The sequence below is a fragment of the Heterodontus francisci genome, chromosome 8 (genome assembly GCF_036365525.1).
Source record: "Heterodontus francisci isolate sHetFra1 chromosome 8, sHetFra1.hap1, whole genome shotgun sequence".
Classification (NCBI taxonomy): domain Eukaryota; kingdom Metazoa; phylum Chordata; class Chondrichthyes; order Heterodontiformes; family Heterodontidae; genus Heterodontus; species Heterodontus francisci.
The window spans coordinates 84,653,969-84,671,006 of NC_090378.1; the positions used below are offsets into that span (position 1 = coordinate 84,653,969).

Genomic DNA, 17,038 nt, shown 5'->3' on the forward strand with positions numbered 1-17,038 from the left:
AATACTCTGCCTTTTTAGTCTTCCTGCCAAAGTAAACAACCTCACATTTTTCCACATTATACTCCATCTGCCAGATTTTTGCCCACTCACTCAACCTATCTATAATTGGTCTGCAACCTCCTTATGCCCTCTTCACAACATACTTTCCTACCTATCTTTGTGTCATCTGCAAATGTAGCTACCATGCCATCGCTCCCCTCATTTGATATGGTATTGATTAACTCCTTCAAAGAGAACCTGGATAAATATTTGGTTGGGAATTGGTTTGAACATTGAAGAGTAACAAGATTGAATAATGCATGAGACACAGGCCAGAATTTTACGTTGGACGGGTGAGTGTTGTGCATGGGGGGTGGCTGGGGCTTCGGGGGCTGCCCTCTGTGGGGCACAGAGTGCCCAATCAGAAGGCCCCCCACACCCCCAGCCTGCAAGAAGGCGGGTTCTTGGGGCCTTTTCTGTCCAGCCGTCAAGGTTAAAACAGCCGCGGCAGCAGGAGGAGGCCCTTAGGGGGAAGTTAATTAGCCACTTAAGGGCCTTAATTGGCCTGGGGTGGGCAGCCCGTTTCTTGCCCCCCCTGCATAAAATTGCAGCGGGGGTGGGAGGGTGTCAGTAACAGCCTCCCCCCACAAAAGCCCACTAGTTGGGGGGGCTGTAAATGTCCGGCCACGATGTCCATGTTTCTGGTACACAATGTCAAGGTTGAACTAGATTCATGTTCTGGAGAATTGCTTGGTTACCTTTGGAGATCAGGTGGTACAGTAAATTAAACTTAAATTAATTATGTAAAGTGCTTGGAAATGTTTCAAGTTGAAAGTTATATATAAATGCAAGAATTATAAATAATATTACTTTTTGCCAATTTCCTCCTCTTTTGAAGATATCAACTTGTTGCTGTTCGGTTCCATGGGTATGTGCTGAAGTGGCCATTATTCCTTTCTGAGCCATGGCAATGAATGTCAGGCTATTCAATTGCAGAGGGCACCATTGCCAAGCCTTACCCAATAACCATATGTGCAAACATCCAGCCGAGGTCAACCATGACAAGGAACCCTAGCCAATTTTCTAAACCAAGAGATGAGGTGGTGAATTGTAGTGTCCCTATTGCAGAGGTCAGCTAACAGCACAGAATTGTACAGAACCAAATCTAAGCAACATGTTATGATTTTTCTGTCCATCAGTTTAAAATTTGAGAGTTTTAAGGATAATCTACCAAATTGAATATTGACAAGCTGAGCCCCAAGATCTGAAATTTCCAACCAAAACCTGTCGGCCTCTCTTTCTTTCTTTAAGGCACTCTCTTAAATCTACATGAGATTTGCCTCAATCTCTCTTGTGACTCGGTATCAAATTATGCTTGTGTGAAGCGATTTGGGATACTTTATATTAAAAAAGGTGCTATAAAATTGAAAGCTGTTGGTGAAGTCTCTAATGATCACAGTACTGCAGCATTTTAACAAAAGGGTAAGATATAGAACAGTGCAATTTACACAAAGAAAAAGCTCTTCACCCCACTATGATGGAAAGTCCTCAGAGAACTGCTTTAACTAATCCACCGATTAATCAAGTCTAAATACCAATCAACATTACATCTAGAACTCAATTCCTTCATACTGGCCTAAATTTTGTGTTGCAGTCAGGCTCACAGTTATTATGGAGTAAGTTAGACAGAAACCTTCAGAGTATGCACATATGCAGTTGGATTTGTCCTGCTTTTTGTGGACAGGACATAGCTGGGCAATTTCCCACTTTGTTGGGTAGATGCCAGTGTTGTAGCTGTACTGGAACAATTTGGCTAAAGGTGTGGCTAGTTCTGGAGCACAAGTCTTTCAGCACTACATCCAGGATGTTGTTTGGGTCCATAGCCTTTGATGTATCCAGTGCACTCAGCTGTTTCTAGATATCATGTGCAGTGAATGAAACTGGTTTAAGACTGGCTTCTGTGAATGTGGGGACCTCAGGAGGAGGCCATGACGAATTATCCACTCGGCATTTCTGACTGAAAAGGTTTGCTTCCACTGTTTAGCATGCATGTAGTCCTGTGTTGTGGCTTCACCAGGTTGGTAGCTCATTTTAAGGTATGCCGTCCCTGGCACGCTCTCCTGTGCTCTTCAACCAGGGTTGGTCCTCTGGCTTGACAGAATGGTAGAGAGAGGAATATGCTGAGCCATGAGGTTACAGATTCTGGTGGAATACAATTGTGCTCATCGCTCACAGTGCCTCATGGATGGCCAGGTTTGAGCTGCGGGATCTGTTCGGAATCTATCCCATTTAGTACAGTGATAGTGCCACACAATATGATAGCGAATGTCCTCAGCGTGAAGGCAGGACTTCATCCCTACCAAGACTCTACTGTATCACTCCTACCAATACTCTCCTGAACAGATGCATCTGCGAAAGGTAGACTGGCGAGGACGAGGTTTTTCTCTCATGTTGGTTCTCTCACCACCTGCCACAGGCCTATTCTGGCAACTACGTCCTTCAGGAGTCAGTCAGCTCTGTTAGTGGTGGTACTACTGAGTCACTGTTGGTGATGGACATTGAAGTCTCTCACCCAGAATACAATATGTGCCCCTGCTATCTCTGTTTTTTTCCCATGCGGCACTCAACATGGAAGAGTAATGATTCCTCAATCAGTAACAGGTTTCCTTGCCCATGTTTAACTTGATGCCATGAGACTTCATGCAGTCCAGTGTCAATGTTGTGGACTCCCACAGGCTACTCCCTTCCTTTTGTACACCACCTAGCCACCAGCTCTGGTGGGTCTAACCTGTTGATGGGACAGGACATACCCAAGGATGGTGATGAAGAGTCTGGGACATTGGCTGAAAGGCACATTTCAGAGAGAATGACTATGTCAGGCTGTTTCTTGACTAGTCCATGGGACAGCTCTACCAATTTTAGCACAACTTGCCCAGATGTTCGCAAGGAGGACTTTGTAAAACTAGCAAAAGTTGACCCTACAAAGAAACATTAGATTCTTGCAGATAGGCAGCAAAAGATAATCCTGAACTAGCATCACAGCATACTTGTGTTAGTTAAACCATTTTTGTGTAGTTTGGTTAGCTTCCAATTTATATTTACAATATTAAACAGATAATTTTAATAAAACATATTTTTCTTATTGCTGCAGTATTTAGACACATTCTTTTGCAAACATGCTCTCATTCTGAGACTCTCTCATTACAATATGAACACAATTTCAAAACCTTTGTTAGATATTTAGGTACCAGCACAGCAACATAAATGCTGTGATCTCAAGCAAATCCCCTACAATTTTCTTTCAGGAACTTTATACAAAGAAAGGCTTTCCAACCATTTACAATGAAGAGAGCTCCACATGCCCTTAATGCTTCAATTCTAGTTATTATCCTGGATTAATAAGACTGCACAAGTATAAGACAATACCAAGTAACTTAAAGAAACGTACACGGTTCAAAGTTTTGCTTAAGAATCTATTTGCCTTTGCATCAGCATTTAACACAAGACTGATGTCAAAACTTGACAAGAAAATTATAAAATGTTGTAACCTGTGATACATCCAACTTACACAAAATCACAATCTGATTTAGGACATTTAATATGCAGAAAAACAGCAAACATATGAGCAATTAAAATTATATGGGCAAATATTCAATGGAGGACAGTTGATCCAATACTTAATAGAAAGGTCCCTGCTCCACTAAAGAGGCAAAACTACCAAGTATTCCCTAAATAACTCTTTGAAACCCAAAAAAACGTTCCTTTTTAAACCCCATTATTTATTCTTGTTCCATAGCAAGTTACAATGCGACTCCAGGTCTCGGCTTCAATGGCTGGTTTCCCTCATAGGTGCAGCCCTTTAATCCCCCTCTCCTTCTGGCAGTTCCTGGAGTCGTGACACTGACATTCACTCGAATATAAAATATTTGTGCTTTCTGTTCTTGGCCTAGCAATCTGTTTGAAGTCTTGATTGTTTTGAAGTTCCAGCTAATACAATAAAGCTGTACTTAATTGTGGCAGTATAGCGAAAAGGGTGACTGGTAAGCACAGTGCGTTTTACCTTTAAAGAACCGATTTCGGGCCGTTCCCTGAGCAGGCGAGTGGACTCACACCTTCATGTGAAATGTAAGAAGCCATTAATTCCAGCAGTCCAGACAGGAGCCAGTGCGCCTGCGTACCTAGACCACACTGGCTGACAGCGATTGCCGTTTATTTCGCGGCTTTTCAGTTTAACACTTTGGCCGCAAATGCGAGAATGTTGGCGCCGGTTAGGGAAATATCACGTTTCACTGTCGCCTCCCCTGAAGAATCCTCCCACTGTAATGGCCGCCGCTCCCCCGCAGCCGGAGTTCCTCATCTATTCACGCGAGAACATTGATTCATCTCTGTCCCACACTCAGGGCAAATGGTCCAAACTGCAGCCCCAGACACTTACTTCCACAATGAAATTAATGAGATCTTCTCTGCTTTAACAACTTGAATTTATATCGCGTAAAAAGTTTAAAGTCTTTCACGGTATCCCATTGCGTTTTACAGCCAATGAAGTACTTCCTTTTTGTAATAGTGTAGTGACTAATGTAGGAAATGCCAGCAGTTAATTTGCGCACAGCAAGCTCCCCAAACAGCAATGTGATCATGATGAGATAACCTGTTTTACTTATGTTGGTTGAGGAATAAATATCAACTAGAACTCCCCTACTCTTAATAGTGCCGTGGGATCTCTAGCTTTCACCTGAGATGGTCTTCGGTTAGTCATTTGAGAGACTAGACCTCCAACAGGTGCAACAATCCCTCAGTATTGCATCAGAGGTTCAGCCAAGATATTGTGTTCAAATCTCTGAAGTGGCAGTTAAACTTCCATCTCAGGCAAAAGAGTGCTACTATTGTACCACAGCTCACACCTGAATCATATTACTGCTGGAGAAGTATGTATGAATCATGCTGCTTTTTCCTCGAGTTTTGAACACAAGATGTTCTTTAATTGTAGCGGTCACTGACAGAAGTAAACAGATGTCCCGCTGTACATTATTGTGAGCTGTACTCCTGTGAGTCGTACATCCCCCAGTCCATGCTTGACAGTCTCCGCAACTTACTGTCATGGATAAGTTAGATGGAGAACCCTCATCACTGGAACTCGAGAAGGCCATAGACCACCTAGCGAACAGAAGGGCACCAGGTAAGGACAGAATCCCAAGCGAACTGCTCAAGCATGGAATGTCCCATCTATTGCCACACCTTTACAACCTTCTCCTTCTCTCCTGGAAAGTAGGCTGTGTTCCACAGGAGATGCATGATGCCAAAATCATACCATATAAAAACAAAGGCGACAGAGGAGACCGCAACAACTATGGGGGCATCTCACTCCTTAGCGTCACAGGGATGGCCTTTGCTAGGGTCATACTTAAAAGACTCCATCTACTTGCAGATCAAGTGTACCAGGAAGCACAGTGCAGTTTCCGTGCCGGCAGATCTACTGTGGACATGTTCTTCTCCATACACCAGCTGCAAGAAAAGTGTAGGGAACAGAGTATACCCCTTTACCTTACTTTCGTAGATCTCACTAAGGCATTCAACACCATCATTAGAGCAGGGCTGTACACGATTTTGGGAAAAATTGGTCGTCTACCGTAGCTCGTCAGTCTCATCTGCTTCTTTCATGACAACATGCTCTGCACTGTACAATTTGATGGCTCCACTTCTGACAGTTTTGGAGAGAAGAATGGAATGAAACATGGTTTTGTCCTAGCCTCCACTCTGTTTGGCATCTGCTTCTCCATGCTCCTGACCTTCACCTTCCCTGCCGATATGGAAGGAGTCTACTTGCACACTAGGTCACACAGCAAGCTCTACAATCTATCAGGCTGAAAGCAAAGACAAAAACTCATCACGTCCTGATTAGTGAACTCCTCTACGCTGATGATGATACCTTAATCGCTCACTTGGAAACTCAGCTACTAAGACTCTAGAAACTAAAATCTAGAAACAGTATTAAATAAGGGAAAATGAGAAGAAAATCATTAATGAAATTGAAATAGCAATTAGGAATTAATATGGTAGGTCTCTTGTGGCACTGTTTTAGGAATCTATACAAAAAGCAGGTTACATTAGTGTTTCATATGGCCCTGATCAGAGAACCCCTCTACGCTGATGATGCCGTGTTAGTCGCTCACACAGAAACTCAGCCACAAAGACACCACGGTGACAATCTATCCCTTGATGTAGGGCTTGAAACACGAATAGGGAAAGCAGCTACCATCTTTGACCGACTTGCGAAACGTGCATGGGATAACACCAAGCAGACCCTTAGGATCAACTGATGGTTTTTAAGGTCTGTGTTAGCACCGTGCTGTATGGTTGTGAAACATGGACGACTTACATTACCAGTAAAAGCAGCTCAATAATTTCCATCTTTGCTGTCTGGGGTATATTATGGGTAATTCTGGCAGGACAAAATCACAAATGTGACAGTCCTCTCAAAGGGAGAGCCTCAAGTGTGTTGGCATTAATCAAACAGAGGTGGCTTCTGTGGATCTGACATGTCCACAGGACAGAAAACGGCATATCCAAGGACCTTCGGTATGGTGAGGTAGCTGGGGCCAGTCGACCAGTGGGGCCCCCAAAGCTCCGCTTCAAAGATGCTTGCAAGCATGGCATGAAGGCTCTAAACACCGACTATCACACCTGGGAGTCACGAGTTGGTGAAAGAGAGAAATGCGACACATCCTGTGGACTGGCGTGCACTACCACAACGGCCAGTGGCTACAGCAGCTTGGCAAGAGGCGCCAATGCCAAAAACAACTCAGTGTCACTTGGCAGCTTCACATGCAGCACTGCCTCTCAAGGATTGGCCTTCACAGCCATCAGCAAAGGTGCACCAAGAGAAGACACCCCACCTAAATGAATTGTTTGCTGTGTGTCCATCATCTTTCGTAGATGGAAGGATGCCAACACACATCAGAACTTCAGATATACCAACTTGCCATATTTAGTAGAAAGACTCTGCAGCATCATTCCCCCTCCCTCCGCAATCACAAGGCTGGTAATCAGGAGATAGGAACATATGAATTAGGAGGAGTAGGCCACGTGGCCCTTCGAGCCTGCTCCGCCATTCAATAAGTTCATGGCTGAACTGATTACTCCACATTTCCACCCATCCCCGATAACCTTCCAGCCCCTTGCTTATCAAGAATCTATCTACCTCTGCCTTAAAAATATTCAAAGACTCTGCTTCCACTGCCTTTTGAGGAAGAGAATTCCAAAGACTCAAGACCCTCAGAGAAAAAATTTCTCCTCATCTCTGTTTTAATTTAATTTTTAAATAAGCCCTTATTTTTAAACAGTGACCCCTAGTTCTAGATTCTCCCACAAGGGGAAACATACTTTCCACATCCACCCTGTCAAGACCCCTCAGGATCTTATATGTTTCAATCAAGTCGCCTCTTACTCTTCTAAATTCCAGCAGATACAAGCCTAGCCTGTTCAATCTTTCCTCGCAAGGCAGCCTGCCCATTCCAGGTATTAGTCTAGTAAACCTTCTCTGTACTGCCTGCAACGCATTTGCATCCTTCCTTAAATAAGGAGACCAGTACTGTACACAGTACTCCAGATTGTCGACTATCCTCATCCCATGCATATAGCACTGTCTCCAGCATCCTTCCCACCATGAGTCTCACTGTCCACTGATTCTGCAGCCTGTATCACACCCACTCACCCAAATCCCAGTCAGTCCTGCTATTTCTTTCTAGCTGCAGTTGCAAAACAAAATAAGAGGGGGAGGTAAAACAGATTCAATAATCAAAGAGAAAAAATGAAGGTTAATAAAAGATCAATGAACAGGATAGAGAGCACATGAATGAGAAATGGAGAGTGAATGAAACAAATGGAGGAAAAACAAATGAGAAAACGAAATGGAGGAGAAAGTGCAAGCCAGAAACAAGTTGAGGGGACTGAAATGGAGGACAGTGACAGAAACAGAACAGCAAGTAAATCAAATGGAACATAGCAAGAGAGAGAAAAAATAGAAGAGGGAGACAAACAGAAATGGAGGAGAGAGAAAAAAAGGTGAAGAAATTAAAAATAAAGAGGATGGAAATAGTGTGAATAACTCCAAAAGGCACAAAATACATTGAGTTGGGTGTGTTATTTAATTATGATTCTGCCAGATTCAAAATTGACTTAAAACATTTGTGGCTCATTTTCTAGTTGCGACACAGATCCAGCACATTGCACCAAAAGGTTGGATCCCTCTGCCATAAAAAATGGTATCCTTTCCAAATATATAATTGTCTAAGTTAAAAACCATACTACTTTGCTTTCTTTGGCATTGTTAAGCTGGAAGTCTGCTTTCTCCTCTCTGCAATTGAGCCATGTCTGACCTACAGGTACTTAAAAATTAAAGAAAGCTTTAGTTGGATATACTATTCCGGTTACAGGTGCTTGAAAGGTTGGAACATTGTTATAAAAATATTTCATTATTAACTTTCCACTTTCTGGCCCTACCTTAATATATGGGATTTGTTGGCTCTCTTCGATATTTCTGTGAGTGAACACATCATATGAAATTACACTGAGCCATATAGGATAGGTCAGGTCTGTGCTGAGATCACACGAAGGATTCTACAATTAACCATAGCACCCCAGATTAGGGAAAGGAAAAGTCATACTCCTGATTGCTGTCCAGTGAACCCTGCTAGAATGTGTTCAGTTACGGTAGTTGAACAAGATGATCAAGTTGTAATGCCCCCAGGATCTGAAACCTTGCTGTCACTCACCATGCAGGGTCACAACCAGAGATCTGTTGTCATCTATGGAACCATATCACAGTATAAATCCTCACCTTCAGGAGATACAAAACTGGTATTTTAAAACCCATTATGGCTTCAGTCCTGACACTTAAGTAAATTTGATTAATAAATACTAAGTTCTCTTATAATCTGTAATTAAGCCATTTCTTATAAGTACAAGACATAGAAAATAATTGAAGATAGGGATTGAATTACAATCAGCATAATGCATCAATTTTAAGCATAGAAGTGTAGAACAAAAAGGATTACAGTAAAAGTTTGATCCTTCAACGGGTTATTAATATTTAGATTTCAATCAGTTGGCAGAGCCTGTAGAGTATTAATGCTACAGGTGCAACACACTGAATTTCAAATCTCAGTCATGCTGCCTGATGAAGCAAAGTAGAAATAGGCCAGGAGGAAAAGATCAGATGTTAAGTTGTCACTGGGCCATTCTTGAAAATCTCCTTGTGGCTGAACAAAAGCTAATTCCTAAGGTGCAAAGTATGAGGTGTCAAAGTGCCCCTCTCCCTCTCCAAATTGCTGCAACTGGCTCATAAGGCAACAAAATAGATTTTCCTTACATTTGCTAAGAGATAGCTAACTTTAGAAAAAATGTAAAAAGGTTGCTTGCAGTGTATTTTGAAACAGTATCTCTTGCTTCAGAACAAGTCTCACACACATAAAGGAGACACCGCAGAGAAGCACTGGCAAAAAGGATGTAACAATTAAAATTCATTACTAACAGATGTTTTGTGTTTGCTCCCTAGATAGGTTGATGGATAAATGCCTCAAGTGATATAGGTGTAAAAGGTTCTAGGTTTGACTGCAGGTCTGGTTGAATTGGCTGATTAGTGGTGGGGTGATACAATTGACCTCATTTTACCTTTGCTAAAGAAAAATTAGCTAGACTTACTCTTCAATTTTGCTTTCCAGAATCCATTGCTGGAAAATGCTGGAGAAATTCCGCAGGGCCAAATGAAGACAAGGCCACAGGGGTGAGCGGGGGATTTGACAGCATCCAGGTCCCGGATGGAGAAGCTGTATTCTTGGTGAAAGAATGATTACAAATATCAAAACTAAACCCAATGAGCTTAAGAGAGCAAAGGCAGAGGGGGACTGGGTGGCTGCCAGACAGACGGAAAGGTCAAGGCAGGTAGTGCAGGAGACCCCAGAAGGCATCCCACTTTCTAACCGGTAGGAGTATTAATGCTACAGGTGCAACACACTGAATTTCAAATCTCAGTCATGTTGCCTGATGAAGCAAAGTAGAAATAGGCCAGGAGGAAAAGATCAGCTGTGCAGGGAGGGAGGAGAAAGGACAAGAGAGCAATAGTGATAGGGGATTCTATAGTTAGGGGAACAGAAAGGTGTTTCTGTAGTCGCAGATGTGGTTCCAGGATGGTATGTTGCCTCCCCGGTGCAAGGGTCATGGATATCACCGAGCGGATACAGAGCATTCTAGAGGGCGAGGGTGAACAGCCGGAGGTCGTGGTCCACATTGGTACCAACGATATAGGAAGAAAGAGGGCTGAGGTCCTGCAGGCTGAGTTTAGGGAGTTAGGAATGAGATTAGCAAGTAGGACCTCAAAGGAAGGCCACATGCTATTGAGTATAGAAATAGGAAAATACACCAGATGAATGCATGGCTGGAGAGATGGTGCAAGAGGGTGGGCTTCAGATTTCTGAGGCATTGGGACCGGTTCTGGGGAAGGTGGGACCTGTACAAGCCGGACAGTCTGCACCTGAACAGGACTGGGACAAATATCCTTGCAGGAAGGTTTGCTAGTGCAGTTGGGATGGTTTAGTTTAGCAGGGGGATGGGAACCTGAGTGCAGTCTTAGATAGGACAATTCTAGGGTAGGGAACAGGAGACAGAAAATTAGTGAGTGACTTTGAAAGACAGAAGAAGAAAAGGTTAAAAAGTGTGCAGTACAGGTATTTGGCAGTGTTAATGGGTATTTATTGAAATGCAAGGAGTATCGTAACTAAAGCCGATGAATTGAGGGCACAGATTGACACATGGCAACACGATATCATTGCTATAACAGAAACTTGGCTTAAAGAGGGGAAAGAATGGCAGCTCAACATCCCTGGATATAGAATTTTCAGGCGGGATAGAGAGGGTGATAAAAAAGGAGAGGGTGTAGAATTATTAGTTAATGAATCAATAACAGCTTTGAGGAGAGATATGCCAAATGCATTAAACGAGGTCATATGGGTGGAGCTCAGAAATAAAAAAGGGGCAGCCACATTATGAGAAGTGTACTATAGACCGCCAAATGGTGGGAGGGAGCTAGAAGAACAAATATGAAAGCAAATTTCTGAGTGCAAGAACTATAGAGCAATAATAGTTGGGGATTTCAACTACTTCAATATCAACTGGGATACAAACAGTGTGAGGGGCACAGAGGGGATGAAATTCTTGAACTGCGTTCGAGAACTTTTTTAGCTAGCACGTAACAAGCCCAATGAGAAGGGGCGCAATTCTAGATTTAGTCTTCGGTAATGAGGCTGGGCAAGTGGATAAAGTAACAGTGGGTGACCACTTTGGAGATAGTGACCATAATACAGTTAGTTTTAGCATAATCATAAAAAGGACAAAGATAAAATAGGAGCAAAGGTTCTAAATTGGGGGAAGGCAAATTTTACAAAACTGAGAGGTGTCTTGGCAAAAATGGACTGGATACAGCTACTTGAAGGAAAATCAGTGGCAGACCAGTGGGAGGCATTCAAAAGCGAGATACTACAGGCACAGTATAGGCATGTCCCCACAAAGATTAAGGGTGGTACTGCCAAATCTAGAGCCCCCTGGTTATTTAGAAGCTTACAGGGTAAGTTAAAGCAGAAAAAGAAAGCTTATGACGATCACAAATATCTTAATATTTTCAAAGCCTAGAGGAGTATAGAAAGTGCAGGGGTGAAGTAAAAAAGGAAATTAGACAAGCAAAGAGAGGACATGAAAAATTATTGGCAGGTAAAATCAAGGAAAACCCAAAGATGTTTTATCAGTGCATTAAGAGCAAGAGGATAACTAAGGAAAGGGTTGGGCCTCTCAGAGATGTACAAGGGAACTTATGTGTGGATGAAGAAGATGTGGGCAGGGTTCTTAATGAGTTTTTTGTCTCTGTCTTCACAAAGGAGAGGGTTGATGCAGACATTGTAGTTAAAGAGGAGTGTGAAATATTAAATACGAGAAGCATAATGAGAGAGGAAGAACAAGAGGGTCTGACATCCTTGAAAGTGGTAAATTGCCAGGGCTGGTTGGATTGCATCCCAGGTTGTTATAGGAAGCCAGGGAGGAAATAGCGGATGCGCTGAGGATCATCTTCAAATCCTGACTAGATACAGGCAAGGTACCAGACGACTGGAGGTCTGTGAATGTTGTACCATTGGTTAAAAAGGGTGCGAGGGATAGGCCAAATAATTATAGGCCAGTCAGTTTGACCTTGGTGGTGGGTAAATTGTTAGAATCTATTCGGAGGGACAGGATAAACTGCCACTTAGAAAGGCATGGATTAATCAGGGATAATCAGCATGGATTTGTTAGGGGAAGGTCATGCCTTACTAACTTGACTGAGTTTTTTGAGGAAGTAACAAGGAGGATTGATGAGGGTAGTGCAGTGGATGTGAGCTACATGGATTTTAGTAAGGCATTTGACAAGGAACTGCATGGCAGACTGGTCAGTAAAATGAAAGTCCATGGGATACAGGGGAATGTGGCAGGTTGGATCCAGAATTGGTTCAAGGACAGGAAACAAATGGTAGTGGTCGACGGATGTTTTTGCGAATGGAAAGCTGTTTTCAGTGGCGTTCCACAGGGATCAGTGTTGGGTCCCTTGCTATTTGTGGTATATATTAATGATTTGGACTTAAATGTGGGAGGCATGATTTTTGAAATTTGCTGATGGCACAAAAATTGGCCGCGTAGTTAATTGTGAAGAAGATAGCCGTAGACTCCAGAATGATATCAATGATTTGGTTGAGCGGGCGGGAAACTGGCAAATGGAATTCAATCCAGAGAAGTATGAGGTAATGCATTTGGGGAGGGCAAATAAAGTGAGGGAATACACAATAAACAGGAGGATATTGAAAGGGGTAGAAGAAGTGAGAGACCTTGGAGTGCACAGGTCCCTGAAGGTGGCAGGACAGGTAGACAGAGTGGTGACGGCGGCATATGGATTGCTTTCATTTATTGGCCGAGGTATAGAATATAAAAGCAGGGATGTGATGCTGGAACTGTATTAAATGCGGTTAGGTCACAGCTGGAGCATTGCGTACAGTTCTGGTCACCACATTACAGAAAGGACATAATTGCTCTGGAAAGAGTACAGAGGAGATTTACAAGAATGTTGCCAGAATTTGAAAGTTGCAGCAATGAGGAAAGATTGGATCGGCTAGGGTTGTTTTCCCTGGAACTGAGGAGGCTGAGGGGCGATTTAATTGAGGTGTACAAAATTATGAGGGGCCCAGACAGAGTAGACAGGAAGGACCTGTTTCCCCTGGCAGGGAGGTCAATTACGAGGGCGAAACAGATTTAAGGTGATTGGTAGAAGGATTAGAGGGGACATGAGGAAAAACCTTTTCACCCAGAGGGTGGTGGGTGGCTGGAATTCACTGCCAGGAATGGTGGTGGAGGCAGAAACCCTAAATTCTTTTAAAAGGTACCTGGAGACGTACCTGAAGTGATGTAACCTGCAAGGCTCTGGACCAGGTGCTGAAAGGTGGGATTAGATTGGGCGGCTAGTTTTTATGGCTGATGTAGACATGATGGGCTGAATGGCCTCCTTCTGTGCCATAATTGTTCTATGGTTAAATAGCCTACTGAAATTATCAAAGCTTACACAGAAAAAATGAAATTGAGACCTCAAGCACTGTACTCCGGAATCAGTTCCATCTTCAGATGACAAGAGGAAGAAAATGAGAAAAAGAAATTTTTCTCTTCCTGGAATCAGGCAATTTCTTTTCTATTATGGTCTTATGTTCACATAGTAATTTTTGTGCATTTGGAAATATACTGCCTAGCAAAAAATTGAACAGTACAGACTAAGAAGATCCTAACTTTGATCCTTCATTGCTGTTCAATTAGTTAATATTGACCATAGTAGTAAGGATGGTACTACTGATTTCAGTACCCCTATACTAGGCAAAAAGTTAAAAAAAAAATCCCTGCATCTGATCGCTACCAAGGACTTCTGCTGGACAGAGTGAGGGGCGTACTGGTACCCTTGCAACTGTACCCCAGCACGAATCAGTATCTTTTGGCTAGTTAGATTTAAAAAAATTTACATTGGGAGAATTTTTTAAATAGCACCTTTATGCCATCCTATAGAAATATAATTCATAGTAATCCCTGTACTTTGGATTGGATATCTTTCAGAAACTGTAGACAAAAATTTCTATTCATTAAGTTTTTAGATTTTGTGGAAAACACATTTTAACTCAATTCACCAAAAATGTGTTAAATCTAGTTTGTGGCTAAAATTACTGCCATGAAATGCAAGACCTTCAGTCCTGAAATTAATCAATGGAAAACATTATTTAGTTCCTACATGCCCAAGTTTACTTGAAATTGCAGCTGCAATTTGTGATACAGTTCAGATTGCATCATTGAAACTATGAACACATATATAATTGTGTTGCTAATGGGAGCCCCTGAAAAAGGTGAGCTGTGTACTTAGGTTCAAAGATGTAGTGAGAGGGATCTGACAAACATCCAGAGTCCAATTTATGTTTGCTAGTCTGCAAAAGTTATAATGGATATAACAGGATAAGCTAAAAGGAAGAATTCAACTGGCGTACAACACTTTAACTTAACATTTTTGACAGTTGTCTTGTATGTGGTGTGAAAATTTTGTCTTTGATTTATAATGTTAAGACTTCTTAATTTTTGTCAATCTTATTAAAATACTTTTAATAAATTTGTTTTCTTTGCAATTTAAAAGTTCATGTTTCAATTTTTTAGGATTTAATGTTACATATCTATGTCAACAGTATTGATAAAATGATTTTAGTTATAAGGTTAGGTTGGAAAAGCTTGTTTGAAAAGTTTGTTCTCCTGAGAACAAAGGAAATTGAGTGGAGATTTAATAGAAGTGTACAAGATTATGACAGGCAAGATTATGATAAGTTCGACATGGAAAAACTGTTCCCATTATCAAATGGTACAAGGACTAGGGGATACAGATTGAAAGTTTTGGGCAGATAATGCAGAGGGATTATGAGGAAGCACTTTTTTAACGCAGTGGGTGGTACTGACCTGGAACTCGCTGCCCACAAGGGTGGTGGAAGCAGAGATGATCAATAATTCAAGAGGAAGTTAGATGGAAACCTGAGAGAAATAGACTTGCTTGGCTATGGGGAACAAGCCAGGGAGTGGGCCTGACTCCATAGCTCTGTGGAGTGCCTGGATGGACTTGATGGGCCGAATGGCCTCCTTCTATGCTGTATATGATTCTATGACACAAAATATTGTGTATTTTATGCGAGCAATCGGCTATACAATAAAAGGATGCTTCAGGCATAGTTTGCAAAGTTTTAGACAATATTAATTTAAAAATTAAGACACATATAGGTAATCGAGTCAAGAGAATCCATTTGTAAACCCCACAGGATAAAAATGCTAACATCTTATATTCAAGCAAGGGATTGCCAAACTCTTGTATAAAAGTAAAAATTTAAAAGAAATTAGGATTTATCAACCAAAATGATTTGAACGACCTTAAATTATAATTGGAGTGTTTTCCAAAAAATATATATTCCTTGTTACTATTAACATAGTTAAAAAGACCCAGATCAACTATTAATTTCTCCCCTCCATTCTTCATTGACTTCTCACAGTACTATGGTTCCACAGGCATCAGCTGTCCTCCATCACCTCATTCAAATGGCTACCATTAATATGTGAAGCTCAATATCAAGTGTTAGCAGCAATTCAACTGTGGGAGATTTCACAATCAAGGTTCATTCTATTCTCTTTATGTCAACATATACGCACTTACAGCAGAGATTGCTGGAAAGCAATCAGGAACAGAGACTCAGGCATGAAAACTCAAAATTGTTAAAAGACAGATAGCACTGATTGAGGTAATGAAGGTTATATTTAGGAAACCAGCTCGAGTTTTTCCAAAAGCATTACTAAAATGGTGGGCTGGACAAATGCAGGTGATTTTACTTAATTTTCAACAGAGTTCCACAGCCCTGATTATGGGCTAAAATAATGAGTCATAGAATAAGAGATAAAGCATGATACTGGACTTAAATTTGGTTTGAAAGGAAGGAAAATGTAAATGGGAAATTTCAGGCGAGAAGGTGGTTATGAGTGGTACCTTATGATCAGTCTCAGGACAAGTTGTGATTTGAGATTTTTGCCTTTTTGATCTGGAAAGGATTTTGGGTTCGTTTATAGCAAGATGTTATTCGGTTAAATTCGGCCCACAAGGATTAACTGCCAATGCTCCCATCCTAAGGTTAATGTGTCAGTTCAATGAATACTGACTCATAAATTGAAGCTAGACCAATATAAGGGATATTTGTGCAAGGAATGGTAGAATACAGACTGAAAATTCACTGAAAATTGTATAGTTGTAAAGTTAACCAGTTTGCTGGTTTATAATTGGCCTCATCTCATTTGAATACTTGTACCTTTCATGAGAAAGGAGAAATACACATGTAAAGTTTTTGTATACAGGGTATACATCAGATCTTATTGTTACGATGCACTGGTCATGCCAGCATATAACTGGATGTTAGACAGTAAAAGGATACTCCTCATTGTAGTGACACAGGATCCACTTACAGTGATGGTAAATGACACTTATTATGAAGACAAATTCATGAAAACCAGAAATTTGTGACAAGATCCTGGTTATTTTTATTGACTTGGACAGAATATCTTAATCAAACTTGCAAGAGCAAATCAAAATGGAAGGCAGAGAAAATAATGAGTAACATTGAAATGAGAAGAATTTAAGCTTTCAGACAAATGGTGCAATACATGGCAAGTGCAATTAAATGTGGATAAGAGTAAAATAATGTGGAATCAAGGAAGCAAAAGAGAAATTAAGAGTAATATTCAGTTGCTAAGAATTAATCACGCTATTGTGTACTGTGCCATTTTTGAACTTATTTTGTTTAAATGCTTTGGCTATTAGAAATTTCAGTTCCTAAGAAAAAAAATGGCAGATGAAAACCAATTTCCAGAAAGAATTTTGCGTGATTTTCAGGAACCCCATGGCCAGATTGTGCAATCACGAGACGTGGTTTCACTATAAAAC

At 41.4% G+C, this 17,038-nt stretch overlaps 1 protein-coding gene across 2 annotated transcripts in view; it reads right to left on the reverse strand.

The window, feature by feature from the left end:
* Positions 1 to 17,038, reverse strand: part of LOC137372986 (UDP-N-acetylglucosamine transporter) — a 57,577-nt gene that overhangs the window by 33,369 nt on the left and 7,170 nt on the right. The window contains exon 1 of one of the 2 annotated variants that reach the window (XM_068037572.1): positions 4,040 to 4,434. The exons of the other annotated variant lie outside the window; for it this stretch is intronic. The gene's annotated coding sequence lies outside the window, so the exon portion shown is untranslated. Of the gene's footprint in view, positions 1 to 4,039; positions 4,435 to 17,038 lie in introns of those variants that run through there. 2 annotated transcript variants of the gene reach the window in all.